The 12,288-nt window shown below is 46.6% G+C and overlaps 1 long non-coding RNA gene across 1 annotated transcript; it reads right to left on the bottom strand.

The window, feature by feature from the left end:
* Positions 1–7,132: 7,132 nt before the first annotated feature.
* LOC108541634 (uncharacterized) lies at positions 7,133–8,516 on the bottom strand. The gene is made up of 2 exons (XR_001889007.1): positions 8,418–8,516; positions 7,133–7,577 (listed from the first exon to the last, which is right to left on the bottom strand). It is a non-coding gene; the product is annotated as an uncharacterized LOC108541634 (long non-coding RNA).
* Between the last annotated feature and the right edge of the window lie 3,772 nt (positions 8,517–12,288).

Raw genomic sequence — 12,288 nt, forward strand, 5'->3', positions numbered from 1 at the left:
GTGATGTTTGTTTGGTTTTACCCTGCTTTGTTCATACCTGAGGTAGGAGTCGGAAGCCATAAAGAAAATGGAAATGGTGCTGGTGAGATCTTTGGGTCTCTTGGGAGTTGCAAGCTATACAGATGAGCCATGTGCTCTTTCTCCCACTCTCTAATCCCTGAAATAATGGGCTTAGAAACGTGGAATGAAATGGAGCCCTGCTGTAGGACGAGGAGAAAACTTGGGGAGAAACGTTCTCTTTTGAGTCCACCTTGGCCCAATTGGATCAACTCACTGAATGGGCAAAGGGGTGAAGGTTTTCAGTGGCGGGCCTGTTGTTTTCACTATATGGAGGATGCTGACAATATGCGGGACCAGATTGCCGTTGTAACGTCCCCGAAGCACCAGCCAGGCTCTGTGGTCTGTATCTCCCAGCAGCTCCAAGGAGGAAAGTGATGTGCAGCTCCTGTTGGATGTTCTTTTCTTTAAGATTCCTTCTGCAAGGAGTTTTCTCCTCTGCTTGCCTGTGCTAGTGATGCCTCACCTTGTTCAGGTGCTGTGTTCCTGCTCAGCCAGTGTTAATCTCATTCTCTAAAAAACTCCAGCAGGGAGTGAATGCCCGTCACTACGGGACTGGTTAAACAAATAATGGTCTGTCTCAGCAGCATAATGCTATGCAGCCGTTAAAAAGAATGAGGCAGCTCTATATATACTGATATGGAATGAGCTTCAAGATCTATTGCCAAGTGAAGAAAGCAAAGTGCAGAACACTGTGTATAGAATGTGCTACCGTTTGTTTAAGAAAAAGCTAAATATGCACATGCTTTTATATGCAAAGCATATCTTTGGAAGAGTAGAGAAGAAACCTGCAGTGGTGCTTGCCTCAGGGGGAGAGGGAGACAAAAGTGGCAAGGAGAGTTGCTTTTCACTATTTACCCTTTTGTGCCTTTCGAAATATTTTTTAAGTATGTGCACGCATTGTTTTGTTAATATAATAAATGAGCACGATATTAAAAATCGATTAGGGAGTTTGCTGGTCAAATAAATCCAATGGAAATGAATGCTTTTGTAGACAGAGGAGACTCCCTCTTTCTCCTCTCCCCTCCACCCCGCCCCCTCACAGGCTTAAGTTTACAATTTGGAAACATCAAAAGAGGTAAGAGCTAAATCATGAAGGGAAAGGCGTTCTAGTTGGATTTCTGGAGTCATTTGTGCCTGAGAATATGAGAGAAGCATAGACATGATTCCCAACAGTGTAGAACAAACCAAGTCAAGCTGGATTTTTTTAAGTGACCAAGTCAATGACCATGCCTCCTACCCAATATTTCCTAGTGGCTTGAACCCATTTTACTTACAGGCTTTGATAAAACCAGGTGGCCAGGTGACACTCCATTTCCCATGCTTAGATGCCTAAGCATCCTCTGCCTTTGGTTTTTAGCCTAGGGCCTGACAAGGGAAAAGGGTGCAACTCAGAACTTAGCAGACAAAGCAAGCAGCATTGTGCTGGGTGAGCTGTGGAGACAAAGTATGGACAGCCTGGGGGAAGGTGCCACGAAGTGGAAGATGTCACTTTCCCTCGAAGTCCTGCATGATGCATCTTGGGTTGCTCTGAGTGTTACCAAGAATCCTGGGCTTTCAGGACAACAGTTGATTCATTTAAAAAAAAATCAATTAAGGCCAGGCACGTGGCTCACACCTGTAATCCCAGCACTTTGAGAGGCTGAAGCAGGAGGATTGTTTGAGACCAGGAGTTTGAGACTAACCTGATCAACATAGTGAAACCCTGTCTTTATAAAAACATACCAAAGACAACAACAAAAACTCATTGAGACGGTTGACCTGATTCAACAAATGCCTCCCTAATATTTTATGTTGGGGGCAGGCAGAAAAGGGGCAGTTGACTGTCCCAGAGGTGGGTGGACTCGCTGCTGATTTCCCACCCTCTCACTGCTTGCTCCTGTGAAGTAGCTAGGCATTTTACTCTGATGCCATGGGGAGCCATTTACGTTAGTTGGACCTTCAAATTCGGAATTCCACGATGATTCTGATACTGGCTGGGTTGGCAGATGCCACTGCACTTTCAGTGAATGAATTGTTTGCAAACGAAGAGTGACAGAGATTTCTGTGTTTGCTTACTTAGGGAACGAGCTGTTTGCAAGTGATTTCAGGAACATGCATGTGCTTCATTCAGCTTATGGTTGAGATCAAAATAAGAAATGTGGGGTGCTTAACACAGTACCTGACACATTCTGAGTACTTAATACATGCTAGTTGCTTTCATTTTTCCAAATTAGAATCTTTCTCAACTGTTAAAGAACAACAAATGTAGGATGGCTTCTATTGGTTGAACTTCAACTCTTCTTGGGCATATAGTTTTGTTCTTTATTCATTTGTGCATCAATCAGTGAGCATTTAGTGAGTGCCTTTTACGTGCCAAGCACCTGGGATAAGCATGGAAGTGATAAAAGGAAATCATTGGTCTTTCTCCCCTCAAGGGACCCAATCCAAGACAGAAAGGAGTCAACCAACCATGGCCCTTGGGCCAAGTCCAACACTCTTGTTTTTGTGGATAAAGCATCTATGTATTGTCCATGACTGCCTTCATGCCACCATGCAAGCTGAATAGTGTGACAGCAGCCATATGACCCACACAGTCTAAAATATTTACTATATTCCCCTTTACAGAAGCAGTTTTCCAACCCCTGGTCCAGTGGGGGACACAGGAATATTAACAGATTCCTGGAGTATGGGGAGAGTGATGTTATGGCAGAAGGTGATACCGAAAACTTTGGAAGCAGAGAAGAGGAAGCCTGGTCTGGAAGCAGAGGGGCCTTGCTATAGGTATTTAGTATTATCAAAAAATGACATTAAAAAAAATCTACCACTTCCTAGTTTTTCTCTGCTTTGTTCTGGCTTCCTCTTTAATGCAGAGGGCTGCATATTATTTTAAACAAGAAACTGGACCCCCACACCATCACTGGGCGCTTGGGCAGCCTGTCAAAGGTTTTCTCTTCCCCTCAGAGGAGGAAGCAAGTGATGGAGACTTGGCAATGAACATGCTGACCGCAGGTTTGCTGAAGCTTCTAGAAGTGGTTAATGGGACTCAAATGTTTCTGGATGCATTCTGAAAATACAAATCCCGAAGCTCGTGGCCTCTGCGATCGTCAGGCTCAGACTGTAGGCGGTCAATGATTTTCACAGAAAATGTGTGCTGTCGGGGTTTGGAGACTCAGGGGCAGGTTTTGAGACCTTTTTCCCTCTGTTGCAGAGCTTAGACCTATAATTTAAGGTCCCGTGAGTGTTTTTTTAAACTCCCTTTTTACCCTAATTTGAAATGCTCCCATCTCAGCCAGGGAATGAAGACCAAGCTAAGGCGACCCGCAGACGCCACGCTTCCCTGAAAGGTTTCCCCCGTGCGCTCCCTGTGTCTCATCCTCTGGGTGGTGTCCCTGCCTTGCGCGAGATTCTGACCTGGTGCCTCCTGTGTTTCTGCTATTTGGGAATGTGTGCCGGGGACCTGCAAGATGCTGTACCTACTGTCATGTGTCATGCCGTCTGCCTACTCCTCAAACTGCTCAGAGGAGTGCTTCGTTCCAGACCAGAGCCTCTCCACACCCCAGTGGGAGCTCCTTGGTGGAAGACAGGGACTGAGTCTGGATTTCTCCAGAGCCTGCCTTCATAGAACCTTCTCTAAAAACAACCAACTCTAAGAAGAGTTGTCGAGTGAACCATTCAGACGCAGTGATTGGAAAAATGCCGTCTAGTGCAACTCTCGCTATTTTAAAGAGGCCCTGGGTGGGAGGGACGCAAAAGACTCATCTAAGATTCTACATTTCCTTCATTCACTCATTCATTCATTCAACAAACACTGATGGATGGCTGTTCTGTGTCAGGCACTGTGCTGGGAGCTAGGCAGGCAGTGAGACCCCATGGATGAGATTCCAAAGGAGCAGATGGATATATGCAAGCAAGCAGAGACACTTGTAATGGGAAGTGGTGGCAAGAGCTGTGGGGAAGAGTGGAGGCTAGTGAGGGGACCAAGAGGGTTGAGTGGGGTTAAGCACTAGGAGGTCAGGGGAGACCATGAGAGAATGAGGGCCGGAACTGTGAGGGTATCAAGGGAAGAACCCCAGGAAGAGGGCACAGCAAACCAGAGGCCACGAGGTGGGAGGGAGCCCAGGGCAGGACAGGCAGCAGAGTCCAGGTCCCCTGGCCCCCAGGCTGGCCTTCCTTCGGCCTCTTGGCCTGTTCATGGTGCATGCAAGAGAACATGATGGCACAGAGCCTCCACCCTCTTGGGGCAGGTGGAGAAGCAGACAGCTGTTGACTCATGTTGTAGGGAGCTCTAGAAGGAACTCTGCTAGGGGCAGGCATAGAACTGGACCAGGAGGGGAACTTGTGAGAAGCACAGTTTCTTAGGGCTCAAAACTATGAAAGGACAGGACTCTGGGAACAGAGCTCAGGCCTGTAGGCCCAGAAGTGAAGGCACCCACTGCTCCTCTGCGGCTCCAACCTGCCCCACGCTAATCTGAGGGCTGGTGAGGCTCATGGTGGGGACGGACTACAAGGGAGTTGAAAAGATGGCCCTGCTCCATCCTGATCTTTTATAGAGGGGGAAACTGAGGCTTAGCAAGGTTCAGGGGCCTGCCTGGGGTCTAGAGTTCCAGCCTACTTGCTTTCAGCCTGAGGTCCTTCCTGGACAGCCCTGCAGCCTGAGTTCCTTCTGCAGCCCACAGCTGGGGCAGACTCCCTACCAAGTACCCGTGGTGGTCATTGCTGCCTCTCCCAAGGTGTGGCAAGGGAACAGAACATGCCCACTGGCCAAGCTTGCCAGAAAATGTATTTTCTATCTATCTGCAGCCTGTGGACCTGGCACAGTGGCTTGGAGTGTTAAGGAAATGTGATGGCCAAGAGTTGCCTTGTCTGAAGGTAGGGATGGAATAATGGCCCATGATTAGTAGGTGCAGACAAATGGGGATGTCAGAGAAGTGCAAACCTCCGGGATCTGTGTGCCAAGGAGGCTTGGAGGAGATGAAGTGGCCGGCTCAGGGCCTGGCACATAGTAGGCACCCACTCGATAAGCTCAGCATCCCCTTCCCTTCCTGGGGAACATTACATTAAGTAATTGCTCTGGTGGCCAAGTTCTATATTACCGAGAATGAACCTGGCTCCGACTTATCATTCACTTTTACTGTTTTGCCTACAGTGGTTTCTGTGGCAGCTCAGAAAGCCAGAAATGAATGAGGAAAGAGGTGACATTAAAGGCAGGCTGTTAGCAGAAGTGAAAATTAAACAACTCAGCCAAAAGCAAAGCCTAGTTGCACCTCGCCTGGACGAATGGGGAGATTAATTGTCCCCCTCCAGAGCCCCTGCCAAGTGCTGGGAATTTGCAAGAGTTTATCTATTTTGATCCTAACTCTTTAGATACAACCCTGAAGCTAAAGGGTTGTAGCTCCATTTTCTGGAGGAGAATGTTGAAGCTCAGAGAGGTGCGATGACCTGTCCAAGGCCACACAGAGAAGGAATGATAGGGCTGGAATGGGACCCCATCTTGGAGTCAACACTGGGCTGTTGGAACATCTCATCTCACCAGATCACCCTTGAGGAAAAGGAGGCATGTGAAGAGGGCCCTACTCACCCCGAGCAGGCAGACAGAAGGTGGTGACAGCAGGTACAGTGGAGAGAGTGGGGACAGACACCACCTTCACTCTATTTGGGTGGGTGGTCCCAGGCCTCAGGTTTAGAACAAACAGGAATTCAATAGCAAATGGGAGGAGTCCCTAGTAACCACAGTCTAAGCATGTGGGGAGCAAATGTGGCTGGCCAAGAATCTCTGATGCAAGAAATTGGCATTATGATAGTCAAGAGTGGCTAAGATTGGTGTTTCCGGAGCCCTAGCATCCCCCTACAATGACCCATGCATTTTCAGCATTGTGATCACTTTACTTGTTCACTGAATTCCTGCTCTGGCCCCACTAAGAAGCGCCCTTCTCAGACGAGGTCCCTGAGGTCCAGAAGGCTCATACCGCTCAGCCACAGTCATATGGAGAGAGGCAGGCTGAGGCTTTGCCCCTTATAGCTCATTCTCATGAGAAACGTGCAGACCACGGGACCATCCACCCTGCAGCCTAGTTGGGCTGAGCTCTGGAAGGCGAGGAAAGGGCTGACCTCACCCATCAAGGAGGAACTAAATCGTGCTCAATACACACTGTTTAGAAGGCAGGGAAGAGCAGGAATCTATTTTTTTTGAACAAGTCACCCAAGAAGATGAACAAGAAGGCTTTGTGGTATCCACAGGGACAAATGCTCTCCTCTCCACAGAGTCACCTCGGGCAGACCTCCATGATTCATTTCCTGGAAGTGCTGGAGCGCTGGGGTTTTGTTGTAAGACATTTTATTTAAAGAAGTGCCAAGCTCTGTTGGTGACCACTCAACTCCAGACCTTACCCCAAAAAGCTTATGGAAAGCGATGCACCGGCCATCCAAATCCTCAAACAGAAGTCCTATTTAGGCCCCATCTCCTAATTTGCTGAGAAGATGCATAGGAGGGCTCTGTGCAGCCACAGGAGACTGGTCAGAACAGAGAATCTCTATGAACTTCATGAAAGAGAGTGAAGAGTCCAGCAGCATCTGCATAGGAATAGGGGCGGCGCTTGGACCGTCTGGGGCGCTGAACAGACTGTGCTCTTCATCTCAAATAATTAGTCTCTTGCAAGTGCCCTGAGTCAAGCACGAAGGGCATACTTATGCCTAAATATGATCTAATAAGGTAATCCTTTTCATTTCGATGTCATATAATCAATAGGGAAAATACAGCATATTTATAACTGACAATTAGCCTTTCATTGCATTCCCCCCGCTTCGTTCATCAACAAACACCCTCTATAACCGCCATCCCCAAATCTGAGTCATTCTCACTCTATCAATCAAGTCTTCATGGGTGTAGGGGAAGAGTCCGTAGCATGGCTATGGCATTTTTTTTAAAGCCCACTAAGGATGATTTTAAAATCCACACATCGTGTAGTAAGATGGATTTCAGCATTAAGCGGCCTCATCATGAAGAGCTGGCGGCCTAGAGGGGCAATGTCCTTGAGAGGGTGTGTTGGGTGCGCATTGTGTTATCAAGTAATACAATCAAGCCAAGTAAATGAACTCATTATGACTGGTTTTTTATTCCCCACTTGTCAGGAGTCATAACTGTATGAAACATTCTCCACCTCGATCAATTGGAAAATCAATACCTTGGTATTTGTGGAAAGCATCTCTTATAGGAAGAAATGAAGAGAAATGTTTGGGAAACATTCAGGAAATTAGCCCATCTGACAGTCCCTGTTTTAAAGCAGTCACTCTCCTTTGCCGGAGTTGGTGCTGAAACATGCTCTTTCTTTTGGAAGGGGGCAGGCTGGCTGGGATGGTAAACGGTTTTGATCATCCAAACCACAGTTTTCTTGAAGCATTGATGATGGTGAGTCCAGGTGAATATTTCATTTGCTTGCCTCACGGGTGGCCCTGGCGAAATGAGGCTTCCATCCTGGGTAGCGACGGTTCGGGCTTGCTTGGTTTGGCAGAACCAGTTTGCCATCTTGGCCCTCAGGACTCTAGGGGTGATGGTGAGTAGGCATCAGAGATTACACTGCTTTTGGAATCAGCTGCCAGAGCGCCTCACTGGCATGATCAGTGACATCATCACTCCAGCACTTCTTGATGACGGGCTGATGAATACTTTGCAGTATTTCATCAACTATAGATTTTACAAGCTTGGCCTTGAGGTGATGTTCCTGCATAGGCCCCACTTCCTGAATTGTTGATTGCTTTTGTTAAAAAAAAAAAAAAAAAAAAAAAACATGGAAAATAGGCCTGGCACAGTGGCTTATGCCTGTAATCCCAGCACTCTGGGAGACCGAGGTGGATGGATCACCAGGTCAGGAGTTCAAGACCAGCCTGACCAACATGGTGAAACCCCGTATCTACTGAAAATAGGAAACAACAACAACAAAAAAAAACATAGCCGGGCATGGCAGTGTGGGCCTACAATCCCAGCTACTCGGGAGGCTGAGGCAGGAGAATTGCTTGAACCCGGGAAGCAGAGGTTGCTGTGAGCTGAGAGAGCGCCATTGCACTCCAGCCTGGGTTATAGAGCGAGACTCCATCTTGAATATATATATGTATATGGAAAATATCAAACATATGCACAGTAGAGAGAATAGTACCGTAAACCCCCATGTATCCCTCACCATCCTCAATAGTTGACCCCCTCTGTCTCCCCTCACCATGAGTTATTTTGGAGAAAATGCCAAACACCACAAATACTTCTGTGTGTATCTCTAAAAGATGTGGGCTCTTCAAAAGACATAAACAATACCATTATCACAATGAATTATCAATTCCTCCGTATCAAATATCGAATCTGTGTCCAGGTTTTCTTGATTGGCTAATACCTTTAAAAGAAAATGTGTTCAATTCAGGATCCAAATCCAGTCTATGTTTTGTAAGTGGTTACTTGGTTGATATATCTTCTAAGTCTTAATCTGCAGATACTCTCTCTATCCCTGCAATTTACCGGTTGAAGGAATCTGATCAGATGCTGTAGAATTTTTCATAGTCTACATTCTGCTGATTGCATCCCCATGGTTTCACTTAAAATGGTAATATTCGAGTTCTAGTGTGTCTTCTTTATTGCCTGAAAGACTTCTAAAAAGAGAAACTGCCCCTCATTAACTATCCAATTTCCCTGATATACAGTTCTTATGTTTTTTTTTTTTTTTTAAAGCAAGATAAATGCTTGATTTTCCCCCTTTATTTACCAGTTTTCAGAATAGTGAGTGAGTTCCCTAGCATCCTCCCAAGATGCCCAGTGAGCTTTCAATGTTTCCATTCCTGGCAGTCATCCCACTGATGCCCGAAAGGCCCCGTCTTTGACCAGTGGGAGTGCCTTGCTCACTGCCCGGGATCTCTTTAACGGGCTCTGCCCTTGACTTTTTCTTCTGTTTAAATCTCAGACCCACTGAGAGCCCCTCTGGCCAGGATCCACCACAGAGCGTGACCCTGTCTCCTTGTCACTGTGTGGTTGACAGATTCTGCTTGCTTTTCTCTCTCGACGGACCTTAACAAATTAGTCTTGTTATTTATCCAATTTCCTAATACCCCAAAGGGTTGTAATGAATTTCTGGCAGTGGGGGTGCATTATAAAAGCAAAAAAAAAAAAAGCACAAATTAACAAACCGAACCCCCACCCTCCCCAAATCCCAACAGTCTTCCTGCCCCAGGGCCTGAGATTGCCACTCTGTCCTGTGGCGTTTACTTGCTGATGTTCGTGGATGTTGTTTTGCATCTTTTTTTTTTTTTTGAGACAGAGCTTCACTCTGTCGCCGAGGCTGGAGTGCAGTGGTGTGATCTTGGCTCACTGCAACCTCTGCCTCCCAGGTTCAAGCAATTCTTCTGCCTCAGCCTCCTGAGTAACTGGGATTACAGGTGCCCACCACTACACCTGGCTAATTTTTTTTGCATTTTTACAAAAATGCAAGATGGTTTCACCATCTTGGCTAGGCTGGTCTTGAACTCCTGACCTTGTGATCCACCTGTCTTGGCTTCCCAAAGTGCTGGGATTACAGGTGTGAGCCACTGCGCCCAGCCTGTCTTGCATCTTTCAGCCTGCATTTCAGCTGTGCCTCATGGCCGCCCTCAATGCCACAGGGCAGCACATGGATTTCTACTCCCTTATCCATGTCATCTGGTTGATTTACTTGCTGAATCTTCAGTGGAGAAAGCAGTTGCTGAGGTCTGGCTAGATACTGTGGTTTTCTTGTCAGTCTTAGGATCTTTTAGTATTTTCCATTCCTGGGGCTGCCTCCTGCTTTCTGCAAAGGTAATCCCAGCAACCTACGTGTCCACCTGACTCTTCCGGGGAAATGCTGAGTTTTAGCAAACACTTTGCCCTAGACATGCTGGGTGTCTTTGGGCAGGGGACCTAGGGTTCCTGTGCCTCAATTTCTTTTTAAAGGAGAATGGTTGCATTGAGGAATAGGACCTCAGAAATAATTGGGCCTGACACCTGAGTCATCTTGTCCTGGAGAATAATTGACTGCTATGGGCACAGTTCAGGAATAGAGCCAAACTCACCAAGCCAACCCAGGCTTGCCTTGAGAGGAAGAGTTGGCTCACCTCTGCCCTAAAATGCAAATAAAAATGGAAAGAGCAGGAAATAGGAAGAGCAATTCCCCCTTCCACTTGTGTACACTCTTAGCTTTCCTAGCATTTCACACTTTTTCCTTATAGCAGTCCTATTAGGTTAAACCAGACACCAGCACTCCCTTTGTACAGATGGGGAAACTGAGGCTGCCAAGGAAAGGAGCACACGCTGCACACCAGGGGCTGTGCTGGGGGTTTTGCTTCCTTGTAACTAGGGTTACAGAGCTCTTGGTGGCAGAAGCCAAAGAAGGCCTGGGTCCGCAGACTGCTGGGGTCATCTTTTCCTGGGATGGTCTTATCTCAACACAGTAAAGATTCAAAAACTTACCCTGAGTCAAATTAACAACCTCAATTTTAATCTTAAGTACTACCTCCCAGCGCACACAGCTTTTCTGCTTAGGGGTTTTCCTAAGAACATCTCTACTGTCTGCATTAGGTTTTCTCACTGAATTTCTTTGGCTTTCCATTTCTCTCCTTTCTTCCTCTTCCTCCTCCTTTTCCTGCCTCCTCTTCTCTCTCTTTCTTCCTTCCACTCTACCCTCTATTCCCCTCTTCTATTCTTTCCAAGCCTCTTCTTTTTTCTTCCTTCCCTCTCTCTCTGTGATTCTCTCTCTCTTGTTTCTGGCTCTCTCTGTTACCAGCTCTCCCTTCTTACTTTCTTTCTCTTGTTCTCTCCTCTTCTCCTATTTTGGCTTCTCTTTGTGGACAGTCACACTCTCCTACTTTCGACCTTTTCTCCTCTCACCTTCTTTTTCTCCCAGCTTGGTGCTGAGATCTTTAGCACTCCCCCTTCACATGGTTTCTCTCATCCCTTACAGCCTTGCTCAGCCCCCGCCTCCCAGTTCCCAATGTGGAGCTGTCACCTGGGTTTACCACCTGCAGATCACCCTATAGCAACCCTGTTCAGTTAATCAGACACCAACACTCCCATTGTACAAATGAGGAAGCTGAAGCTGGCAAGGAAAGGAGCATGGGCTGCATCCCAGGTGTGCAACTGATCCCCAGTATCACGTGCAGGCTGGGTAGGTGTCTCCGTGAAATACCCCACATACCATGGGGTGGGCAGGATCATGGTTCCCCAGACGAACCAGCTATCAGGCTTTCTGAAGCAGTTTCCAGCATCCTTTCAACTTTGTAAAAGAGAGTTCATCCTTGACTCTGAAATTATCATCTCCAACATCCTCATCATTCCATATAATTTGAAAGAAACATTAACAGAACATAGACTCAATGGTCTTTAGAAAAATAATGAAGACAAAGCTAGGTGCGGTGGCTCACGCCTATAATCCCAGCACTTTGGGAGGCCAAGGTGGGCGGATCATGAGGTCAGGAGATCAAGACTCTTGGCTAACATGGTGAAACACCGTCTCTACTAAAAATTACAAAAAATTAGCCGGGCATGATGGCGGGCGCCTGTAGTCCCAGCTACTCGGAAGGCTGAGGCAGGAGAATGGTGTGAACCCAGGAGGCAGAGCTTGCAGTGAGCCAAGATCGTGCCACTGCACTCCAACCTGGGTGACAGAGTGAGATTCCATTCTTAATAATAATAATATAGTAGTAGTAATAATAATAATAATAAAAACAAAAAGAAAATTGCTCCTTCCTTTACAGATTACCCATGGAGAACCACTAGTACAGAAATACACTCAAATCTCAGTAAGTGACTGTATCTCCCAGATTTTTGCCAGGAAGCCGGATGCCAATTTGTTACTCCCTGAGTACCAAGGGTGTCTGAGTGCCTCTTCACTTTGGGAACTTCAGATTGGGCAGGCAATTAAGAACTTAGGACACGCCAAGTGCCATCTCAGCCTCTCTTCTTTGCCAATCTTCTTTCCAATATTTCTCCATTTCATCTTCTTGTAATCACCCAGACAGTACTCAGGGAAGAAATATAGTTACCAGGTTCCAAGGTCTCCATCTAATTAAAAAATGCTTGTGTCAGAGAGAATTTTAATTCATAAGCATTATTCTGAAGGGGTGAAGTGGGTGGGGGGGTACTTTCAACAGATGATTTAAAATCCAGATATTTCGTAAGATACTAAATAAAAAGTGGATGGCTGATTTGCAAATAAGATTTCCAAATGGCATCTCAAATAAAGACTTTCCAAAATATGGATTTGG

Source organism: Rhinopithecus bieti, unplaced genomic scaffold (assembly GCF_001698545.2).
Source record: "Rhinopithecus bieti isolate Rb0 unplaced genomic scaffold, ASM169854v2 scaffold_20477, whole genome shotgun sequence".
NCBI classification, from domain to species: Eukaryota; Metazoa; Chordata; class Mammalia; order Primates; family Cercopithecidae; genus Rhinopithecus; species Rhinopithecus bieti.